Source organism: Lolium perenne, chromosome 7, assembly GCF_019359855.2.
Source record: "Lolium perenne isolate Kyuss_39 chromosome 7, Kyuss_2.0, whole genome shotgun sequence".
NCBI lineage: Eukaryota > Viridiplantae > Streptophyta > Magnoliopsida > Poales > Poaceae > Lolium > Lolium perenne.
This window is the reverse complement of record NC_067250.2, coordinates 187043340-187068285: the sequence shown is the minus strand read 5'-3', so window position 1 is coordinate 187068285 and position 24946 is coordinate 187043340. Positions and strand designations below refer to the sequence as shown.

Here is a 24946-nt window from a genome sequence, read left to right as displayed (position 1 = left end):
TGTGGCTCACCAAATGCTTTCTGGGTGATCCATTTAGTGGATTATTACCAGTAGCTCTTGATGTTGAAATCAAAATTAGACAATGATTTGTCTAAGTCTGATGGCCTGAATAGCTGTAGGTGCTAAGTGTGTATCTAGGCTAACTTGTGCTCTCATCTCTTGCTGGATTCCTTCAGTTATGCAATAAGTGTCATAGCTGTTGTTCCCTTTAGATGATTAACCAGTGGCCTCTCTACTCTAGCTTGCACCATATGGCTTAGTAGCCAGATGATGACACAAACAGGGGTACTCACACCCTTTTGCTTCTGTGTGTTTGATGCACATGCTTATTTATGAACAAAACCATCTGGTTTGTTCATGTTGAGTTGTATACCTCACTCCAGCTCCTAGATTTTGATGTTGGTGTAGAGGTTTTTCTTCAGTGTTGATCTGCTGGTTGAGTTGCTTGCCCTGCTCCTCCTGGCTAGCTGATGCTTGATCTATTCCATGATTTGTTGCTTAGCAGTAAGCAGTTCTTGGTGGAACTGTCTCTGGTGGGTTTTGGCTAGCTATGTGTTCTTCCTGTTCTTGAGTTCTTACCCTGGGAGATTCTGCCGATGATCAGCTAGGGTTTGCTGGTGGAAAAGCTTTTATACCATCCAAGACCCGCTTCATTGGTCGACAAAGACAACCATGTCACTTAGGTGACTCTCCTGGTCTGTGTGTGTTGTGAGACATGCAGCTATCCCTGTGAGCTGCCTGTGTGCTTCATAGGTTGGGACTTGGTCCTTTGGCTTGACACCCCGGCAGTGTTTGAGTTATCCTCTCAATTTGAGCATATTTGCTAACCTGCCAAGTGGTTTTACCACTTGGCATAATCCCTATTTTCTTGTCTTTGTTGTCTTACTATGCAGGTTTAAGGAAATGTTCAAGAAGTTCAATCAAGTGATGTCCAAGAAAATCATGAAGATTTTCTTATCTAGTTTAGCCATTTACAATATCTTTGTAATTTTCATTTTCTATTTTTTTATTTATTCAATTCTTGTGATGTGTTGTAATATTTTAGATTTCAATTCTGGATATTGTAAAGACAATGTATCTTGTGTGATTATTAATAAAGCTCAAAGTTTCCTTAATGAGCTTTACTAAATAAATGTAATGTTTATATTCTTGATTATTAATATTTGTTTAATGAATTACCTCAATTTTGAATTATGAGATATTCATATGATGTTTAAATTTGAAATTCAAAAGTTCTTGTGTTTGAATTCAATCATGCAACTTAAGTTGTAATGCAATACTCTCCTCTCTTCTCAAAACCCTAATTTAGTTAGGTGAGTTGCAAGTTTGTCGCACTCTCGAAACCCTAACCCTGTAAGGTGTCGAGAGAGAAACTTGTTCCCCTTCGATGCAGTTTTTGTTTAAAAGCGCGAAATTTCCCCAGAATTTACTAGGAAATGCACATCCCTTTCTAAAATCTACCCCTCGATCGTCTCTAAACCTGGGACATTACAGCCTTTCCCCCTTAAAGAAAACTTCGTCCCGAAGTTGTGGTTGTAATACCTGAACAGTTCGGGGTATGTTTTCCTCAGGTCTTCCTCTTTTTCCCAGGTGGCTTCCCTCTCGGGGTGGTGCTTCCATTGTATCTTGCAATACTTGATCGCCTTATTTCTGAGTTGTTTCCAGCTTTCCTCGAGAATCTTGGCTGGCTTCTCGATGTATGTCAAGTTTGGTTGTAACTCGAGCTCCTCATGTGATATTGGTTCATCTGGGGTCTTCAAACATTTCCGAAGTTGTGACACATGGAATACATTATGAACTTGATCTAGCCTTCCGGGTAAATCCAATTCAAAGGCTAAACCTCGATTCTGACTCAGTATCTTGAAAGGTCCTATATATCTAGGACTGAGCTTTCCTTTTACTCCAAACCTCTGGAGTCCTTTCGTCGGGCTTACCTTAAGATAAACCATGTCTCCAACTTGTGGCTCCCATGTCCTTCTCTTCTGATCGGCATAACTCTTTTGTCGACTCTGGGCTATCTTGAGCCTGTCTCTGATAATGTCAATGATTTGTTGTTTTTCCTTGACATAATCAGGGTTGAACTCTTTGCTTGCTCCGGCTTCATACCAACATATTGGTGATCTACACTTCCTCCCATACAGAGCTTCAAATGGTGCCATCTTGATGCTGCTTTGGTAACTATTGTTGTATGAAAACTCTGCTAAAGGTAGATGCTCCTCCCATGATCCTCCGATAATCTAGGGCACAAGCCCTAAGCATATCTTCTAAGATCTGATTGGTTCTCTCAGTTTGTCCACCTGTTTGTGGATGATACGCGGTACTATAATCCAACTTGGATCCTAAAGCTTCGTGAAGTTGCTTCCAGAATGCTGATGTGAACACGGATCCTCGATCCGACACTATCTTCTTAGGCACTCCATGCTTACTCACGATCTCTTTGATGTAAAGATCGATAAGTTTCTCTCCTTTATCCTGCTGGTTTACCGCTAAAAAGTGTGCACTTTTCGTCAACCGGTCCACGATTACCCATATCATGTCCTTCTTTTTATTAGTCATGGGTAGTCCGGTGATGAAATCCATCCCTATCTCTTCCCATTTCCACTCTGGAATAGGTAAAGGTTGTAACTTCCCTGCCGGACTCTGGTGTTCTGCTTTCACTCTCTGACAGGTATGGCATTCTGCCACATATTGTGCTATCTCCCTCTTCATGTTATTCCACCAAAATAGTTCCTTTAAATCCATGTACATCTTTGTACTTCCCGGATGTATGGAATAGGGTGTTTGATGAGCTTCCCGGAGTATTACTTCCTTAATTTCAGCAATATCCGGAACGCAATCCTCTTCTGGAACCACAAAGATCCAGATTCTCCACGGTGAAATTCTGATGGTCTTCCCTCATCTATTCTCCTCATCTCCTCTACAATGAATGGATCGTCCATCTGACCCATCATTATCTCATTCTTCAAGTTAACATTAAGTTCATCGGCTACTTGCAACGCCGATAATCCTTCATGGGCTTCCTTCTCCCAAAGTTGTATTTGGGCTTGGCTTATTTCCTTCCTCAGCTCCGGTGATATTTCTTGTTCCACTCCTCCGGTACTCTTCCTACTCAGGGCATCTGCTACTACATTAGCCTTCCCTGGTGTGTAATTGATTGTCAGATCATAATCCTTGATCAATTCTAGCCATCTTTTCTGCCTCATGTTGAGTTCCTTCTGAGTGAAGAAATATTTGAGGCTTTTATGATCTGTATAGAGCTCACACTTAGCTCCATAGAGAAAATGTCTCCAAGTTTTTAATGCAAACACGACCGCTGCTAATTCCAAGTCATGTGTTGGATAGTTCACTTCATGAGGTCTGAGTTGCCTCGATCCATAGGATATCACTTTCCGATCTTGCATGAGTACGCAACCCAATCCATGTTTGGATGCGTCACAGTACACGGTGTAATCCTTGCCAACTTCCGGAACTGCTAACACCGGTGCCGTAGTGAGTTTCTCCTTCAGAGTTTGAAAACTCTTCTCACATTCCTCTGACCACACGAATGGTGTGTTCTTTCTTAACAGCTTTGTCATTGGTCCTGCTATCTTGGAGAATCCTTCAATGAATCTCCGATAATATCCTGCCATTCCAAGGAATCCTCGGATTTCCTTGACAGTCTTGGGTGCTTCCCATTCTAAAACTGCTGCTACCTTGCTCGGGTTGACAGCGATTCCATCTTTACTAATGACATGACCAAGAAATTCCACTTGATCTAGCCAAAATTCACACTTACTGAGTTTGGCATAAAGTTGGTGTTCCCTTAGTGTTTGCAATACTAACCTCAAATGATCGGCATGTTCTGCCTTGTTCTTGGAATATATCAAGATATCATCGATGAATACGATGACAAACTTGTCTAGATATGGCATGAAAATCTTATTCATGAGATTCATGAATATTGCTGGGGCATTGGTCAATCCAAAAGGTACTACAAGGTATTCATGGTGTCCATACCTTGAGACAAAGGCAGTTTTCGGAACGTCCTCCTTCTTTGATCTTTATCTGGTGATAACCCGATCTTAGATCAATCTTGGAAAAGACTCCCGCTCCTCTAACCTGATCAAATAGATCTTGTATCCTTGGAAGTGGATACTTGTTCTTGATTGTGACGTTGTTTAGATTCCTGTAGTCTCCGCACATCCTTCTTCCTCCATCCCTTTTATCTACGAAGATCACAGGTGATCCCCATGGTGAAACACTCTCCTGAATGAATCCCTTTTGTTCTAAGTCATCCAATTGCTCCTTAAGTTCCTTCAGTTCCTTAGGCCCCATTTTATATGGTGCTTTAGCAATCGGAGCTGTTCCTGGGATTAGGTCGATAGTGAATTCTATCTCCCTATCTGGTGGCATACTGTAATTCCGCAGGAAACACATCCTGGAATTCATTTACTACAGGTATATCTTCTAACTTCACCTCCTTCATGCTATTCAGCTGTAGCTCCACTTCAATCTGTGTATGTTTGTCGCCTTGGTAGATCATTCTACTTCCATCGGGACTTTTTAATGACACCGTCTTGTTTACACAGTCGATCAATGCTCCAGTAGCTTCTAACCAGTTCATACCAAGAATGACATCAATGTCCTTCATCGGTAAAATGAACAGGTCCGCGTCAAACGCGCACTTATTGATCATAATGACTTGTTTTTGTTTGGCATGGGTTACTAATATCGTTCCCCCCGCAGAAAGTATGGTTATGGGTGTATCTAACTTAGTGCAACTAATCCCATGTTTGATGATGAATTGTTGAGAAATGAATGATGTGGTTGCACCAGTATCAAAAAGTACTTTGCCAGGATGAGTGAGTATCTGGAGCGTACCTATCACCGCCTGGTCAGAGTTGACCACCTCCTCCAGACTGGTACAGTTCAGCTTGCCGAAGGGCTTCTTATTCTTCCAATTCCCTCCGGTGTTTCCTCGATTTCCTCCTCCTCCACTATTCTTCTTGGGGCAGTCCTTCAGCATGTGCCCCTCCTGACGACACCCAAAGCATATGATCTTGGGTTTCTTACAATCCTTCATGACATGTCCTTTTAAACCACATGAATGGCATATAATCTGATTTGCAGACTGATATCCTTGGTTCCTCCTCTGATTGCTGTTGTTGTTGTTGTTGTTGTTGTTATACCGTGGCTTGAAACTCAAGCTGGTATTGGGCTTGTTACTAACAAACCTCTTAGGCTCATACTTGGCCTTCTTCCTCTTCTCTTCTTGCAGTTGTTTAAAGTCATCTTCAAGAGTGATGGCTGCATCCACCAACTCTTGGAATTCCGTTGCTCTCATCATCCGTAGCTGCACCTTAAACTGGGGACTTAACCCCCTCAGAAATCTCTTCTTCTTCTTGTCCTCGGTATTGACTTCCTCAACAGCATACCGGGACAGCTTTGAAAACTCCCTGACATAAGTCAGGATTGCCTTATCCTTCTGCTCGAGACTCTCAAACTCTCGACGCTTCAGTTCCACAATACTTTCAGGGACATTGGATTCCCTGAACTTCCTTGCAAACTCCTCCCAGGTGAATACCTTTCCTGCCGGATACACGGCTACAATGTTGTCCCACCATGATGCGGCAGGTCCACATAGCAGATGAGTAGCATATCGGACCTTCTCTTGGTCATTGCATCCAATAGTGTTGAGCTTGCGCTCAGTATCCATCAACCAATCTTCCGCGTCCATCGGCTCGGGCGCGTATGCGAAAGATATCGGCTTGGTGTTTTGGAAGTCTGCTAATGTGACTCCCTGGTTCTCAGGTCTCTCCACCCTATTCTGCTGCATCAGATCCTGAAGGAATTTGTTCTGCAGCTCCAGTGTTACACGCTGCCTCTCTTCCGCAAGTTGCATGTACTGGATAAAATTTTGCTGCGTCATGGGGGGTGGTGGTGGTGGAAACTGATCTCTGGCTGCACCCTCAGCCTCTTCCTTTTCCTTTGCTTCGCGCTTCATGCGCTATGCTTCCGTCTCGTTTCCTAACGTTCCCGACATAATCCCCCTAGTTCTGCAACACAAGATGATTCTCATAATTACTCCATGCGCAAGTTTTCTGAGCTCAACTTTGTAAGCCACTGCTTACTGCTAAGCAACAAATCATGGAATAGATCAAGCATCAGCTAGCCAGGAGGAGCAGGGCAAGCAACTCAACCAGCAGATCAACACTGAAGAAAAACCTCTACACCAACATCAAAATCTAGGAGCTGGAGTGAGGTATACAACTCAACATGAACAAACCAGATGGTTTTGTTCATAAATAAGCATGTGCATCAAACACACAGAAGCAAAAGGGTGTGAGTACCCTGTTTGTGTCATCATCTGGCTACTAAGCCATATGGTGCAAGCTAGAGTAGAGAGGCCACTGGTTAATCATCTAAAGGGAACAACAGCTATGACACTTATTGCATAACTGAAGGAATCCAGCAAGAGATGAGAGCACAAGTTAGCCTAGATACACACTTAGCACCTACAGCTATTCAGGCCATCAGACTTAGACAAATCATTGTCTAATTTTGATTTCAACATCAAGAGCTACTGGTAATAATCCACTAAATGGATCACCCAGAAAGCCCTGACATAAGTCAGGATTGCCTTATCCTTCTGCTCGAGACTCTCAAACTCTCGACGCTTCAGTTCCACAATACTTTCAGGGACATTGGATTCCCTGAACTTCCTTGCAAACTCCTCCCAGGTGAATACCTTTCCTGCCGGATACACGGCTACAATGTTGTCCCACCATGATGCGGCAGGTCCACATAGCAGATGGGTAGCATATCGGACCTTCTCTTGGTCATTGCATCCAACAGTGTTGAGCTTGCGCTCAGTATCCATCAACCAATCTTCCGCGTCCATCGGCTCGGGCGCGTATGCGAAAGATATCGGCTTGGTGTTTTGGAAGTCTGCTAATGTGACTCCCTGGTTCTCAGGTCTCTCCACCCTATTCTGCTGCATCAGATCCTGAAGGAATTTGTTCTGCAGCTCCAGTGTTACACGCTGCCTCTCTTCCGCAAGTTGCATGTACTGGATAAAATTTTGCTGCGTCATGGGGGGTGGTGGTGGTGGAAACTGATCTCTGGCTGCACCCTCAGCCTCTTCCTTTTCCTTTGCTTCGCGCTCCATGCGCTGTGCTTCCGTCTCGTTTCCTAACGTTCCCGACATAATCCCCCTAGTTCTGCAACACAAGATGATTCTCATAATTACTCCATGCGCAAGTTTTCTGAGCTCAACTTTGTGCACAGAACTAGTCACGCAATGGAACTTAACCAGCAGATCAACACTGAAGAAAAACCTCTACACCAACATCAAAATCTAGGAGCTGGAGTGAGGTATACAACTCAACATGAACAAACCAGATGGTTTTGTTCATAAATAAGCATGTGCATCAAACACACAGAAGCAAAAGGGTGTGAGTACCCTGTTTGTGTCATCATCTGGCTACTAAGCCATATGGTGCAAGCTAGAGTAGAGAGGCCACTGGTTAATCATCTAAAGGGAACAACAGCTATGACACTTATTGCATAACTGAAGGAATCCAGCAAGAGATGAGAGCACAAGTTAGCCTAGATACACACTTAGCACCTACAGCTATTCAGGCCATCAGACTTAGACAAATCATTGTCTAATTTTGATTTCAACATCAAGAGCTACTGGTAATAATCCACTAAATGGATCACCCAGAAAGCATTTGGTGAGCCACAACAAGCCAACAAGAGGGGAGCTACCTGGGCAAAGACATGACTACTGCCAGGGTCACCTCAAACCCTAAAACAGCCAAACCATCAAGTCAAGCACAAATATCATCACCCAGAATGGGTTCAAAGTGGAGCTAGGGTCCCCAACTAATGTTGGCATCCCTCTAGCTCAATTAAACAAATTATAAGAGTCATCACTGCAAGCAGTTCATCTCATTTATCCAATAAACAAGGATAAGCTTTACAGATAAATGAAAGAGATAGATCACCAGTAACTGGAACACTTACTCATGATCCAATAGACACTGGAAGCAACAACAATTGCTTGAGCCAACCACAAAGACACACCAAAGACAAGGCCTGGTGATGCACAGTCACCAGACTAAGCCAGACAGGCAGAGGCAGTAAATAAAGCAAGCATTGATCAAGCAGCTGTTGATCACTGGATCACCAGAGCTTGCTAACGCATGCTAGAACCCAATTCTAAGCATTATATTGACCATATAAAATAAACAGACACATTGCCTAAGGAATTGTATCACAGATAATCAATCAATAACCTTATAATTGTATCCAGAAGCACATCAAAGGTTTGATGAACCACTGGATCATAATAAACAAATAAACCACTTAGTGCTCATCCTTTAATCATACCAGTAAGCCAACAGCAATGCCCAGATGAGTATGCTCATGAATTTGAGCACAAGAATTAGCCACAGTAGCTCAGGCACTTGCAATTATGCAAGAACTATACACTATAATCAAGCCATAGCAATTGAAATTAACACACTTGAGGATCTGGCAAGATTATCAACAAGAACAGAGGCACAAGAATGGAATTAAGCAAGCAGTACTAGCACAGCAAGTGCTTAGGCTAGAAATTCTTACACAGAGATAGCAGTAGCACTTAGCAGCATGTGCATCGCAACAGCAAGCACAGCTAGCTAGGCGCAGCAGCACGGCAGGCATCTCCACGAGATGGAGTAGCCGTGGCCAGGGCTAGAGGATGGAGAAGAAGGACAGTAGAGAGAGAAAGATAGAGAGAGAGAGAGAGAGTGGCGCACGTACCCGAGGCGAGCAGACAATAGTCGCGGCCATGGCGGCCACGGCGGCGCGTGCCGAGTGCACGGTAGCACCTGGCCAGGCCAGGCCACGCTCAGACAAGCGCCGCAGCACCCCGCACCACTGCGGCGAGGCCCACGGCGGCGCCATCACGCCTGGAACCTCTGGAAGCAGCGAGATCGCCACGGAGCCCGTAACCCTAGCCACGGCGAGGGGGTCGGGGACGAGCTGGAGCAACGCCAGTTCCAGATCGACGCGGATGAGAAAGACCGGCGTCACGAGGCGGTTCGATTGCGCCCCATGGCGAGGGCCATGACGGTCGGAGTTCGCCGGAATCAGCCGGCGACGGCGAGGGCGACACAGGTCGCCAGAGAGAAGGGGATTAGGGTTCGTCGAGGCGGCGTGGTGGGAAAGGGAGTGAGCGACCGCTCGGGTCGGTTGGACCCGAGCTGGTCGAACCCAACCCACTGGGCTCCAGCGATGTGGGCCCAGGGGCAAATTTGGTATTTCACAAATTCTATAAATACTGAAACCTTGAAAATTCATACTAAATGTTTAAAAGCTTCAAAAAAAAATTATTAAAAATATGAAAACCACTCAGTATAAAAATCTCTATCATAATAAAATATGAAATAGAATTTTTGAAGTTAAACAAGAATAAGTTCAAATTTGATGATTTAAATAATCATTTAAATCACACCTTTTATTTTCAATAATGAAAATAAGTACATAAAGTATTTTGGACTAGAAAAACACCTTGACAACATTTCAAGGTTGTATTTACTCTAAATATAATATCTCCAAATTATTCTTAGTATTAACCTCTCACATGAAATAATAACGACATCGGAAGGGGGGAACAAACCCTAAAAATGGAATCATGCATAATTGCTTCTTTAACCATTGCCCTTATCGGACAATGATGCTATTTTTCAGAACAAGAGGACAAGGGTCAGTCCATACCTTCCAACTGCAGAACTTTGCAGTGTTCAGGCAAGTTCATCACTTGCTCATGTCATTTGAGTATTTTTATCAAATTACTTGCAAAGTATTATGGTTATCACTATTGCACAAAAATCAAAACCACTACTTTCATAACTATGAATATGACTATGTGGTGGGCAATGGAACCATGGATTGTGTTGATATGGTGGAGGTTCCATTGCATGGGCGTATATCCATCTAGGATTAAACAACAAATGTCGCCAGTGATTCTTGTGCCGTAATATCCGTGTTAACCATAAGATCCGGAGTGGGACGGAGTAGTCAAAAGTGTTTCCACCTCTCGTTCATCAACGGATGCGCTTTACCGTAGACACTTGTATCTGTCAGGGCAAGCGGTAGGCTGGGGAAGCCTTAAGTCCCCACGGCATAGTCCGTAGACACTTGTCGCTCGAAGTACAAGCGGTGGGCTGGGGAAGCCTTAAGTCCCCACGGTATTGCGGTCTATGATGGGTTGCAGCTACCGGCGAAGGAGTTTGGTTAACGAGTCCCAAACTGTTGTCGTGGTCGGGGTCCATCCTTAAGTGGTATAAGAGGACCGACGAGGACCCAGGGTCGGGGTATGCAACAAAGGGTGGGTGTTCGAGGTAGCGGAGGAACATGATTGGCTAGACCTTATACCGGGCCTCACACCTAAGGAAGTGTGGACGGGAAAGCTGCCCGGTTGAGAAATGAATGATGTGGTTGCACCAGTATCAAAAAGTACTTTGCAAATTAGGGTTGAAGTACTTATACCGGGCACCCTCGATCAAATTTGATGATCGAGGATCCGTGTTCACATCAGCATTCTGGAAGCAACTTCACGAAGCTTTAGGATCCAAGTTGGATTATAGTACCGCGTATCATCCACAAACAGGTGGACAAACTGAGAGAACCAATCAGATCTTAGAAGATATGCTTAGGGCTTGTGCCCTAGACTTCGGAGGATCATGGGAGGAGCATCTACCTTTAGCAGAGTTTTCATACAACAATAGTTACCAAAGCAGCATCAAGATGGCACCATTTGAAGCTCTGTATGGGAGGAAGTGTAGATCACCAATATGTTGGTATGAAGCCGGAGCAAGCAAAGAGTTCAACCCTGATTATGTCAAGGAAAAACAACAAATCATTGACATTATCAGAGACAGGCTCAAGATAGCCCAGAGTCGGCAAAAGAGTTATGCCGATCAGAAGAGAAGGACATGGGAGCCACAAGTTGGAGACATGGTTTATCTTAAGGTAAGCCCGATGAAAGGACTCCAGAGGTTTGGAGTAAAAGGAAAGCTCAGTCCTAGATATATAGGACCTTTCAAGATACTGAGTCAGAATCGAGGTTTAGCCTTTGAATTGGATTTACCCGGAAGGCTAGATCAAGTTCATAATGTATTCCATGTGTCACAACTTCGGAAATGTTTGAAGACCCCAGATGAACCAATATCACATGAGGAGCTCGAGTTACAACCAAACTTGACATACATCGAGAAGCCAGCCAAGATTCTCGAGGAAAGCTGGAAACAACTCAGAAATAAGGCGATCAAGTATTGCAAGATACAATGGAAGCACCACCCCGAGAGGGAAGCCACCTGGGAAAAAGAGGAAGACCTGAGGAAAACATACCCCGAACTGTTCAGGTATTACAACCACAACTTCGGGACGAAGTTTTCTTTAAGGGGGAAAGGCTGTAATGTCCCAGGTTTAGAGACGATCGAGGGGTAGATTTTAGAAAGGGATGTGCATTTCCTAGTAAATTCTGGGGAAATTTCGCGCTTTTAAACAAAAACTGCATCGAAGGGGAACAAGTTTCTCTCTCGACACCTTACAGGGTTAGGGTTTCGAGAGTGCGACAAACTTGCAACTCACCTAACTAAATTAGGGTTTTGAGAAGAGAGGAGAGTATTGCATTACAACTTAAGTTGCATGATTGAATTCAAACACAAGAACTTTTGAATTTCAAATTTAAACATCATATGAATATCTCATAATTCAAAATTGAGGTAATTCATTAAACAAATATTAATAATCAAGAATATAAACATTACATTTATTTAGTAAAGCTCATTAAGGAAACTTTGAGCTTTATTAATAATCACACAAGATACATTGTCTTTACAATATCCAGAATTGAAATCTAAAATATTACAACACATCACAAGAATTGAATAAATAAAAAAATAGAAAATGAAAATTACAAAGATATTGTAAATGGCTAAACTAGATAAGAAAATCTTCATGATTTTCTTGGGCATCACTTGATTGAACTTCTTGAACATTTCCTTAAACCTGCATAGTAAGACAACAAAGACAAGAAAATAGGGATTATGCCAAGTGGTAAAACCACTTGGCAGGTTAGCAAATATGCTCAAATTGAGAGGATAACTCAAACACTGCCGGGGTGTCAAGCCAAAGGACCAAGTCCCAACCTATGAAGCACACAGGCAGCTCACAGGGATAGCTGCATGTCTCACAACACACACAGACCAGGGGAGAGTCACCTAAGTGACATGGTTGTGCTGTCGACCAATGAAGCAGGGTACTGGATGGTATAAAAGCTTTTCCACCAGCAAACCCTAGCTGATCATCGGCAGAATCTCCTGTGGTAAGAACTCAAGAACAGGAAGAACACATAGCTAGCCAAAACCCACCGAGAGACAGTTCCACCAAGAACTGCCATCGCTAAGCAACAAATCATGGAATAGATCAAGCATCGCCTAGCCGGGAGGAGCAGGGCAAGCAACTCAACCAGCAGATCAACACTGAAGAAAAACCTCTACACCAACATCAAAATCTAGGAGCTGGAGTGAGGTATACAACTCAACATGAACAAACCAGATGGTTTTGTTCATAAATAAGCATGTGCATCAAACACACAGAAGCAAAAAGGGTGTGAGTACCCTGTTTGTGTCATCATCTGGCTACTAAGCCATATGGTGCAAGCTAGAGTAGAGAGGCCACTGGTTAATCATCTAAAGGGAACAACAGCTATGACACTTATTGCATAACTGAAGGAATCCAGCAAGAGATGAGAGCACAAGTTAGCCTAGATACACACTTAGCACCTACAAACTATTCAGGCCATCGACTTAGACAAATCATTGTCTAATTTTGAGTTCAACATCAAGAGCTACTGGTAATAATCCACTAAATGGATCACCCGAAAGCATTTGGTGAGCCACAAAGCAAGCCAACAAGAGGGGAGCTACCCTGGGCAAAGACATGACTACTGCCAGGGTCACCTCAAACCCTAAAACAGCCAAACCATCAAGTCAAGCACAAATATCATCACTCAGAATGGGTTCAAAGTGGAGCTAGGGTCCCCAACTAATGTTGGCATCCCTCTAGCTCAATTAAACAAATTATAAGAGTCATCACTGCAAGCAGTTCATCTCATTTATCCAATAAACAAGGATAAGCTTTACAGATAAATGAAAGAGATAGATCACCAGTAACTGGAACACTTACTCATGATCCAATAGATCACTGGAAGCAACAACAATTGCTTGAGCCAACCACAAAGACACACCAAAGACAAGGCCTGGTGATGCACAGTCACCAGAATAAGCCAGACAGGCAGAGGCAGTAAATAAAGCAAGCATTGATCAAGCAGCTGTTGATCACTGGATCACCAGAGCTTGCTAAAGCATGCTAGAACCCAATTCTAAGCATTATATTGACCATATAAAATAAACAGACACATTGCCTAAGGAATTGCATCACAGATAATCAATCAATAACCTTATAATTGTATCCAGAAGCACATCAAAGGTTTGATGAACCACTGGATCATAATAAACAAATAAACCACTTAGTGCTCATCCTTTAATCATACCAAGAAGCCAACGGCAATGCCCAGATGAGTATGCTCATGAATTTGAGCACAAGAATTAGCCACAAGATGGCTCGTGCACTTGCAATTATGCAAGAACTATACACTATAATCAAGCCATAGCAATTGAAATTAACACACTTGAGGATCTGGCAAGATTATCAACAAGAACAGAGGCACAAGAATGGAATTAAGCAAGCAGTACTAGCACAGGAAGTGCTTAGGCTAGAAATTCTTACACAGAGATAGCAGTAGCACTTAGCAGCATGTGCATCGCAACAAAGAAGCACAGCTAGCTAGGCGCAAGAAGAAGCCAAGAAGAAGACGGCAGTGCATCTCCACGAGATGGAGTAGCCGTGGCCGTAGCTAGAGGATGGAGAAGAAGGACAGTAGAGAGAGAAAGATAGAGAGAGAGAGAGAGTGGCGCACGTACCCGAGGCGAGCAGACAATAGTCGCGGCCATGGCGGCCACGGCGGCGCGTGCCGAGTGCACGGTAGCACCTGGCCAGGCCAGGCCACGCTCAGACAAGCGCCGCAGCACCCCGCACCACTGCGGCGAGGCCCACGGCGGCGCCATCACGCCCGGAACCTCCGGGAAGCGCCGAGATCGCCACGGAGCCCGTAACCCTAGCCACGGCGAGGGGGTCGGGACGAGCCGGAGCAACGCCAGTTCCAGATCGACGCGGATGAGAAAGACCGGCGTCACGAGGCGGTTCGATTGCGCCCATGGCGAGGGCCATGACGGCCTGAGTTCGCCGGAATCAGCCGGCGACGGCGAGGGCGACACAGTGTCGCGAGAGAAGGGGATTAGGGTTCGTCGAGGCGGCGTGGTGGGAAAGGGAGTGAGCGACCGCTCGGGTCGGTTGGACCCGAGCTGGTCGAACCCAACCCACCGGGCTCCACCGATGTGGGCCTGTGGGCAAATTTGGTATTTCACAAATTCTATAAATACTGAAACTTTGAAAATTCATACTAAATGTTTAAAAGCTCCAAAAAATAATTAAAAATATGAAAACCACTCAGTATAAAAATCTCTATCATAATAAAATATGAAATAGAATTTTTGAAGTTAAACAAGAATAAGTTCAAATTTGATGATTTAAATAATCATTTAAATCACACCTTTTATTTTCAATAATGAAAATAAGTACATAAAGTATTTTGGACTAGAAAAACACCTTGACAACATTTCAAGGTTGTATTTACTCTAAATATAATATCTCCAAATTATTCTTAGTATTAACCTCTCACATGAAATAATAACGACATCGGAAGGGGGGAACAAACCCTAAAAATGGAATCATGCATAATTGCTTCTTTAACCATTGCCCTTATCGGACAATGATGCTATTTTTCAGAACAAGAGGACAAGGGTCAGTCCATACCTTCCAACTGCAGAACTTTGCGTTGTTCAGCAAGTTCATCACTTGCTCATGTCATTTGAGTATTTTTATCAAATTACTTGCAAAGTATTATGGTTATCACTATTGCACAAAAATCAAAACCACTACTTTCATAACTATGAATATGACTATGTGGTGGGCAATGGAACCATGGATTGTGTTGATATGGTGGAGGTTCCATTGCATGGGCGTATATCCATCTAGGATTAAACAACAAATGTCGCCAGTGATTCTTGTGCCGTAATATCCGTGTTAACCATAAGATCCGGAGTGGGACGGAGTAGTCAAAAGTGTTTCCACCTCTCGTTCATCAACGGATGCGCTTTACCGTAGACACTTGTATCTGTCAGGGCAAGCGGTAGGCTGGGGAAGCCTTAAGTCCCCACGGCATAGTCCGTAGACACTTGTCGCTCGAAGTACAAGCGGTGGGCTCTCTGTGTAAGAATTTCTAGCCTAAGCACTTGCTGTGCTAGTACTGCTTGCTTAATTCCATTCTTGTGCCTCTGTTCTTGTTGATAATCTTGCCAGATCCTCAAGTGTGTTAATTTCAATTGCTATGACTTGATTATAGTGTATAGTTCTTGCATAATTGCAAGTGCCTGAGCTACTGTGGCTAATTCTTGTGCTCAAATTCATGAGCATACTCATCTGGGCATTGCTGTTGGCTTACTGGTATGATTAAAGGATGAGCACTAAGTGGTTTATTTGTTTATTATGATCCAGTGGTTCATCAAACCTTTGATGTGCTTCTGGATACAATTATAAGGTTATTGATTGCTTATCTGTGATGCAATTCCTTAGGCAATGTGTCTGTTTATTTTATATGGTCAATATAATGCTTAGAATTGGGTTCTAGCATGCTTTAGCAAGCTCTGGTGATCCAGTGATCAACTGCTGCTTGATCAATGCTTGCTTTATTTACTGCCTCTGCCTGTCTGGCTTAGTCTGGTGACTGTGCATCACCAGGCCTTGTGCTGGTGTGTGCTGTGGTTGGCTCAAGCAATTGTTGTTGCTTCCAGTGATCTATTGGATCATGAGTAAGTGTTCCAGTTACTGGTGATCTATCTCTTTCATTTATCTGTAAAGCTTATCCTTGTTTATTGGATAAATGAGATGAACTGCTTGCAGTGATGACTCTTATAATTTGTTTAATTGAGCTAGAGGGATGCCAACATTAGTTGGGGACCCTAGCTCCACTTTGAACCCATTCTGGGTGATGATATTTGTGCTTGACTTGATGGTTTGGCTGTTTTAGGGTTTGAGGTGACCCTGGCAGTAGTCATGTGTCGCCCCAGGGTAGCTCCCCTCTTGTTGGCTTGCCGTGGCTCACCAAATGCTTTCTCGGGTGATCCATTTAGTGGATTATTACCAGTAGCTCTTGATGTTGAAATCAAAATTAGACAATGATTTGTCTAAGTCTCGATGGCTCGAATAGTTGTAGGTGCTAAGTGTGTATCTAGGCTAACTTGTGCTCTCATCTCTTGCTGGATTCCTTCAGCTATGCAATAAGTGTCATAGCTGTTGTTCCCTTTAGATGATTAACCAAAGGGCCTCTCTACTCTAGCTTGCACCATATGGCTTAGTAGCTGATGATGACACAAACAGGGTACTCACACCCTTTTTGCTTCTGTGTGTTTGATGCACATGCTTATTTATGAACAAAACCATCTGGTTTGTTCATGTTGAGTTGTATACCTCACTCCAGCTCCTAGATTTTGATGTTGGTGTAGAGGTTTTTCTTCAGTGTTGATCTCATTGGTTGAGTTGCTTGCCCCGCTCCTCCCGGCTAGCCGATGCTTGATCTATTCCATGATTTGTTGCTTAGCAAGAAGCAGCTCTTGGTGGAACCGTCTCTCGGTGGGTTTTGGCTAGCTATGTGTTCTTCCTGTTCTTGAGTTCTTACCCCGGGAGATTCGCCGATGATCGCCTAGGGTTTGCTGGTGGAAAAGCTTTTATACCATCCAAGACTTCGCTTCATTGGTCGACAAAGACAACCATGTCACTTAGGTGACTCTCCCCTGGTCTGTGTGTGTTGTGAGACATGCAGCTATCCCTGTGAGCTGCCTGTGTGCTTCATAGGTTGGGACTTGGTCCTTTGGCTTGACACCCCGGCAGTGTTTGAGTTATCCTCTCAATTTGAGCATATTTGCTAACCTGCCAAGTGGTTTTACCACTTGGCATAATCCCTATTTTCTTGTCTTTGTTGTCTTACTATGCAGGTTTAAGGAAATGTTCAAGAAGTTCAATCAAGTGATGTCCAAGAAAATCATGAAGATTTTCTTATCTAGTTTAGCCATTTACAATATCTTTGTAATTTTCATTTTCTATTTTTTTATTTATTCAATTCTTGTGATGTGTTGTAATATTTTAGATTTCAATTCTGGATATTGTAAAGACAATGTATCTTGTGTGATTATTAATAAAGCTCAAAGTTTCCTTAATGAGCTTTACTAAATAAATGTAATGTTTATATTCTTGATTATTAATATTTGTTTAATGAATTACCTCAATTTTGGATTATGAGATATTCATATGATGTTTAAATTTGAAATTCAAAAGTTCTTGTGTTTGAATTCAATCATGCAACTTAAGTTGTAATGCAATACTCTCCTCTCTTCTCAAAACCCTAATTTAGTTAGGTGAGTTGCAAGTTTGTCGCACTCTCGAAACCCTAACCCTGTAAGGTGTCGAGAGAGAAACTTGTTCCCCTTCGATGCAGTTTTTGTTTAAAAGCGCGAAATTTCCCCAGAATTTACTAGGAAATGCACATCCCTTTCTAAAATCTACCCCTCGATCGTCTCATTTCCTATACTTCTAAGCGGTTCTACCATAAACATATGGTCATGATGTGCTTGGCACACTTCCCATGGTTTTAGAACACAATTTTACACTATTGTTGAACAACTGGCTTCTATTATTCTCCTCCTAATTGTGTATGATGTTCTATTCCATCACATAATGATTCTCAGGTGAATCTTATATGATTACTATCCCTACCATGTATGTAGACATATTTTATTTATATTACTTCTCCTTACCTCCCATGATTGACTCATCATGGTCTTTACTATCTCATATAGCTTGTATTTATTACTTACTATGAGTGGTTTCACAAGTTTAGATAAATTTACTTACTCATTACTTATCTAGTTCTACATCTTCTATTAGGATATCTTAATTATCTTCATCACTTGATACAACTCCTATTACAGTTCTGGATAACTCTTACTTGACCATAACATATGTTGGTACACATCTTCCAATAGGATATCTTCCTTATGGTTGTATCCTCTCTTTGGACTACCATGTATTGTATACCAACTGTGATCTACCCATATGTTGTTTTAAGGACTTAATGGTATACTACATATTTGGGATTAGCTGACTAACTTTACTTTATCTTGGTAAGCTAGGTAAGAAATGTTGACTCAAGTGTGTCAGGATTATTCTCAAGTGAATATCCATCTCCAGTCATAAGACTATTTGGTTTAACTAAGACAACTTCCTATAGACACTACCAATCCTATAGGTCTCCTATAAAAGGTTTTCAATTCCTAGGGTCAAAGCATTTGCTCTGATACCAACTGTGGTGACCCGACATACCACTGCATGGTGTAGTATGCAAGTCTGATATAACACCAATGAAACACCGTTCCACGAGTCTTATATCGCTCAGAGTGGTACAACAGAAACATATGCGGGTCCAAGGCATGTCTATAGAATTACATACAGACTCTGTTACATAAGATCAGCACAGCCTCCTACTTTACAATGAGGTAAATCTGCAATTAAACTCCAGAAGAACGGCTCGTAGTCTAATTCTATCACAAACTCTATTTGTAGAGTATTTGACTAGCTATAGGGGCTATGAATAGATTCTAGCTAAATAGGAGCTAGGTTTAGGAAACGAGTTCCCTTCTATGGCTAAACTAGGTTTTCTCCTTGTTGGATGTGATATCTGACTCCTCGGAAAGGGTCCTGTCTCTTGAAGTAGTTGTTGACTCCTCGGCCTTCGAGTTGCACTGTAGATCCTCCTTCGATGCCTCCATATCTAAGCAGGGGATTTAAGAGTGGGATGAGTACGAGCGTACTCAACAAGTTCATTATAGGAAAGAGGTGTTTAATGCACTAGCTACGGTATTAGACCAGAAAGTCTAATACCAATGCAAGTTTTCATAACCATTTCTTCAAAAGGTTGCTTTTATTCAGAAGAACTATGTCCGTCAGCCTTCACCGGTTTACTAGAACTTCATGGAGCTCCTTTCCCGCTGCGTTCAGCCTTCCATATCCCGGAACAGGGAGTGACAGGTCACGATTCATTACACTCTGCAGAGGTGTGTTGCTTTACCCATAAGAGATCTTAACCTTGGTGCCAACCGAGTCATGTTCTCGTCCACACTTCCTTTGGTGTGAGGCCCGGTATAAGGTCATAGCCAATCATATTCCTCCGCTACCTCGCACACCCACCCTTTGTTGCATACCCCGACCCTGGGTCCTCGCCGGTCCTCTTACACCAATTAAGGATGGACCCCGACCACGACAACAGTTCAGGTCTCTACCATGAACTCCTTCGCCGGCAGCTGCAACCCATCATAGACCGCAATTACCGTGGGGACTTCATCGGGACCCCCACCCTACCACTTGTCCTCTCTTGGATCAAGGGTACCACTTGTCCTCTCTTGGATCAAGGGTCTACGGTAAAGCGCATCCGTTGATGTACAAGAGGTGGAAATACAATTGACTATTCCGTCCCACCTGCATCTTATGGTTAACACGGGTATTACGGCACAAGAATCACTGGACGACATTTGTTGTTTAATCCTAGATGGATATAAACCCTTGCAATGGAACCTCCACCATATCAACACAATCCATGGTTCCATTGCCCACCACATAGTCATATTCATATTTATGAAAATAGTGGTTTTGCTTTTTATGCAATAGTGATAAACATAGTACTTTGCAAGTAATTTGGTAAAAATACTCAAATGACATGAGCAAGCGATGAACTTGCCTTTCTTTACTGCAAGATTATGCAGACAAGGTCTTCGGTACGCAATAACTCCAAATTCTGAAATAGCATCATCGTCCGGTAAGGACGATGTTTAAAAGATTGGCAAGGATGCAATAATGCATAAGTATGAAATGCAATCGCTCTAAGCGTGTCCTAACCCCGATGATTTAGGATTAGTGAGTTGAAATGATTTGTTTAGGGTGTGTTACACTTTTAGAGTGATTCACAAACAAGGTTCTTTATTAAGGTTTGATTACTTGGGATTATAAACAAGTTATATAGTAAAGCATAGTAATCAGTGTAGCACACAAGGAATAATAATTGGCATAATGTTAATATGTAAAGAACAGTTGTCAGTTTTAGTACTATATGGCATGGTTAATGATTACTTGTTATATTCTTCAAATGAATAACTTTTGAAGAACATTTTCTTTAATAAAGAACAAGTATGAAAATTGGGTTTGTGGGTTTCTAGAGTTTATTATGGTTTCAAGAAGTTTCTGGAGTAAGTATTAGATGGATCACAACAATGTTGGATTCATCGACACCTAGGTTTTGTAAGGTTGAGTTAAGCCTAGGCATCCTAAGCAATTAATTATACATGGTTACTGTCAAGGTTGGTTATATCTTACCGGTGATAGGTAGCTAGGGTTCATATGTCCTATTAGGCAAGGTTAATGATTACTCTTTATTTTATTCAGAAGAATAACTTTTGAAGAACATACTTCTTAAGGAATAAGAAGTATTACAATTATGTTGAGATTGTCTAGGGTTTGCTATTGGATCCACTAGGTAATTATTAGATGGGTCTTTAAACAAGATGGGTTCAAAATTTTCTAGTAATGGCAAGTCCTAGGTTTCATATATTGTGGTTAAGGATATGTAATCAACAACTCTCAAGGTAAGTGGTTGATGTGATAAGGTTGACTTGTAAGTCAATGTGTTTATCTAGGTATATGATTTGGAAATGAATACTATTCAATCAAGGATAAACACTTAAATTCTACTCATCAGCCAAGGCTATGGCTTAGATATAAGGTTTATGAAACTTATCCAATAAGAGGTCACTATTAGTAAGTGGTATCAACTTCGTTGAGTAAATTAGGAATGGCGACTAATGGTTACTAGGGTTGGTACCATGCTTATAATTGTACAATGTTGGATGATACAACCAACAAGGTATGCCCAATTTCTAGTATAAGATCAAATTTGGTAGTGTAGGATGAATATTTACCTAAACAATACAAGTAACACATGTTCTAATATCGACCTCCTAATTAAGGTCCAACCATAGAGATTCTAGGTGCAATTTTCAAATATAGTCATGCATGGCATGTCAAACCACTTGTTTGGAATTAAGGCTGTGCAACTCATGTGGTTTAAGTGTGATTGAAATTATTTAGTTTTATATGTTGGTGCAAACTCATAATATTGTTTTTTAGAAAATAAAGTTATAACACTTTATATCATACTTAGGTTTAAGGACTTCATTTTCAAGGTTTTAGGAATTTACAAAAAAATGTACTAAATTAATCTTGGATTAAATTTACTAATTTAAGTGAAAGAAAATATTCATATTCTATATTTTTTTGGAAGTTTCATATGTTCTGTTAGTACTTAAAATAAATCAAATAATAAGTTTTCTTTATTAACTTATGTTTAAGAAAAACTCTAATAATATTACTTAATTAAGGTTGAAATAATCTTTCAAACATTTTAGAATTCAATTTGTGATTTTTTTCATTTTTAATGAAAGATTTGACTTGAACTAGTGAGTCAATAGTGCATTAGTGCTACACGTATAAGCTAGTTAGTTTGGCTAGAACTAGTGGTTGAATTGCACATACACACGTAGGAGTATACGAAGCTACGGACGACACACTAATTCGTTTGGGCTCAGCCCAAAGTGCACACTCACGCACGCAAACCAGGCCTTCACGAATACACGCTGTCGATCCCCACCACGCACGCGACACCCCGAGCACCTCCGCGATGCCGCCGCCGCCGCCGCCACATACTCTTCCGGCCGCCGCCGGTCAAGTCCAACGCCGCAACTGCTTCGTCTGCATCTCCTACCTTGGTCTCCTGCCATTGTTGTGCCCCGGTACCCACGCGCTCATCCCCGATGGAATCCCTAGCTCGCCTCCAGCAACTATTCCGGCCATCGCCGGCCGCCTGCTAGCGTGGCTCTGCCACGGACTCCTCCAACGGATCCTCGCTTCCGCGCCACCCTCCAGCACGTGCGCGCGCACGCCAGCAAAACCTGAGCTGTAGGGCTCGTGCTCGCGGCACGGCTCCTGCGCCTGCGTCCCCGGCTACTCGCCCAGCTGTTCGTCCTCGACGACCTCGACCACCTCCTGCTGCCGCCTAGCCTTAGCCTCCCGCACCGTGGTGCGGTGGTAGGCTGCCTCGACCACGCTACGAGGGTAATCTCTGATTCTCCCCAACTTCCTCTAATACATGGTGGTGATTCAGTCATCTGGCCAGTGAGCTATGGTGTTAATCCATGGGATTTTTGATGAATAAATATTCTCCTTGACGTGTTACAGGTTATAATGATCTACTAGGAATAGGATGGTGTTGTGGTGGTGTGATGTACTGACGGTTGGTGATGATTCTGGTGTGGTTTGTGGTGTTCTGCTGGTGCTACTACATCATCGACCTCGACGCCGACGAAACGGTGTTGTGAACCCAACCTCAGCGTCAATGGCCTCTTCTACTTATACTACACTGTGAGCTACTCCTTCTCCCCTCTCTGTCTACAACAATGTATTGAGTTGTTGTACACCTGCTTCTTATTAATCCGGTACTCTTAGTAGTGTTGTATTGGAGCTACCTATTTGTGTCTAATTGATCATATACTGTGGTTGCTGTGATTATATCCAAGCTGCTATGTGTGTGTTTGTCGAATGCTTCGGTTTAGATGGATTCACCATTCAAGCATTCGGTTATGTTTTGTTAAAAATAGATAAACTCTACTCTACTTAATAAATAAAATTTACTACTTACAATGCCTCAATTTGGATGACTATTCATCCCTGGCATGCATGGCTAGCTGTATTGCTGTTATTGATAAAACTGAATATAGATAATGTTGTTTGTTAAAAAAAATTCAGTGGTGCTTTTGTTTAATTCTTAGTGGGTTTAAATATGCAAGGAATATATATTGCTGCTTACATAGGCATGATTTCATTGGTGGCATGCTTATGAGATGGTGTGCACACTATTGTAACCTTGCTGCAGAATCAAGATGATCCATTGATCATCTGAAATTTCTTATATGCTTAAGTTGTTTCCAGATTTATGGGCATGACTTGATGACTTGATGGCTGACTTTTATTTATGGATCTTGCTGCCCTCACAGATGGTTTCTCTTTTTCTAAATATAAACTGATAAGAACAGATCTTATGCTTGATCTTGTAGCCTTGCCAATGATGCAAAGCTTGTGACACAAATTTATAATATGAAGAGATATAGAGATGTGGCTTGTGCTTCTCTGTGATGAGCTTGCATAGCATCACTATGCAGACTGAGAGAATCTCTCCTTTTCCCCTTCCCCTGACTGTACAAACTAATAAGAACATTTGTTGCATGATCTACTCTAATCAACCTGTTGCTGTAGGGTAGCTTGGTCTTCTGGGTAATCTGATCAACCTTCTTCTTGTGGCATGCCTGCACCTCCTCGCTGCTTCATTTATTAACTAAGATCTAGCTGTGATTTTTGGTTGTTGTTCTTGTGTTGTTCTAGTGGATGATGGTGTGTTCTTGCTGATATCTGATGGATAGATTGACTACTAAATGAACTGTTGGTGCAGCGGGTGTGTAGTTGTCCTAGGAAAGCTGTTGGTACGGTGCGGTGCTGTTTATGTACTGTTGAGCAGTACCTGTGGGTTTGACAGCACATAGCTGCGTGTGGTGACTGTGCTGCTGTTGTGTGGCCCTTTATCTAGTGCTAGAGAACAACTTCCCTTTCTTCTCTTCCTAGCACAAGCTACGGTTGATTGATCTTTATCCATGCTTGACATTTTTTTGTACTGCCACATGTTAATTCTTATTGGCTGCTATATATGAGCTTGGCGGATCAAGTATATGATTTAATTGGGATTTGCTTAATTAGTACGTGGCTTAGATATAATTGTCTTAGGATCATATTGAATTCTCCATGTCAAGCATGATCCATTTCAACTACATTTGTGGGCTTCTTAAGAATTCTAGCTGGATTAGAGGGAGATTAAGATATCTGCCTAGTTGCCTAAAACTAAATGGACCTAAATAGTTGTTGCATTCTTGTCCCTTGTTTCCTGGGATATTAATGACTGTCTATGTTAATGCCTCGTGGATTCCTTGGATGGACTAGTGATCAACCTTCTCCGATTGCCTCTTGTGGCGTATCTGATTCAGATTTAGTCCCTCTAACCTCAGATTGGGTTTTAGGAAAAGCTCTTAATTCCCTATAGCTAGTCTCCAACAGTAACATTGCCTCACCAAAGGTGAGGCACAACTTTTAACATTAACAAACATTCCTTCTGTTTGTCTTTGTTTTGTCTCTCTTACTGCAGGGAAAGAATAAGAATATTGGGAGAGATTTAGAAGATGAAGATTTCGATTAGAATTTCCTCTTTATTACTTTTGTAATCTTCTATTTCTTTTGGAGCTTGTAAATGATTTAATTATGAAAATTCATAATGTAATATATATTTTCTTTCTTTATCTATTTGTAAATTTTTAATTGTGTTATATATATTTGTTTGGAATTCAATTTCCAATTAAAGTTTTATTTGAATTCATGTTATTTATATTTGAATTTGAATTCACACTCCTTCCCTCGAAAACATAATAAATCGACAAAGGTCATGTCGAAATTTATTGCACTAGTGTCGATGACCTATATCAATTCCCTCGACACAAGAGAAACCTCGACATCTTTGTGTTTTAAACGAACG

General features: G+C 42.1%; 1 long non-coding RNA gene across 1 annotated transcript; it reads left to right on the top strand.

The window, feature by feature from the left end:
- The first annotated feature begins 21858 nt into the window (after positions 1-21858).
- LOC127326285 (uncharacterized) lies at positions 21859-24713 on the top strand. The gene is made up of 2 exons (XR_007867761.2): positions 21859-22428; positions 22552-24713. It is a non-coding gene; the product is annotated as an uncharacterized lncRNA (long non-coding RNA).
- The last annotated feature ends 233 nt before the right edge of the window (positions 24714-24946 follow it).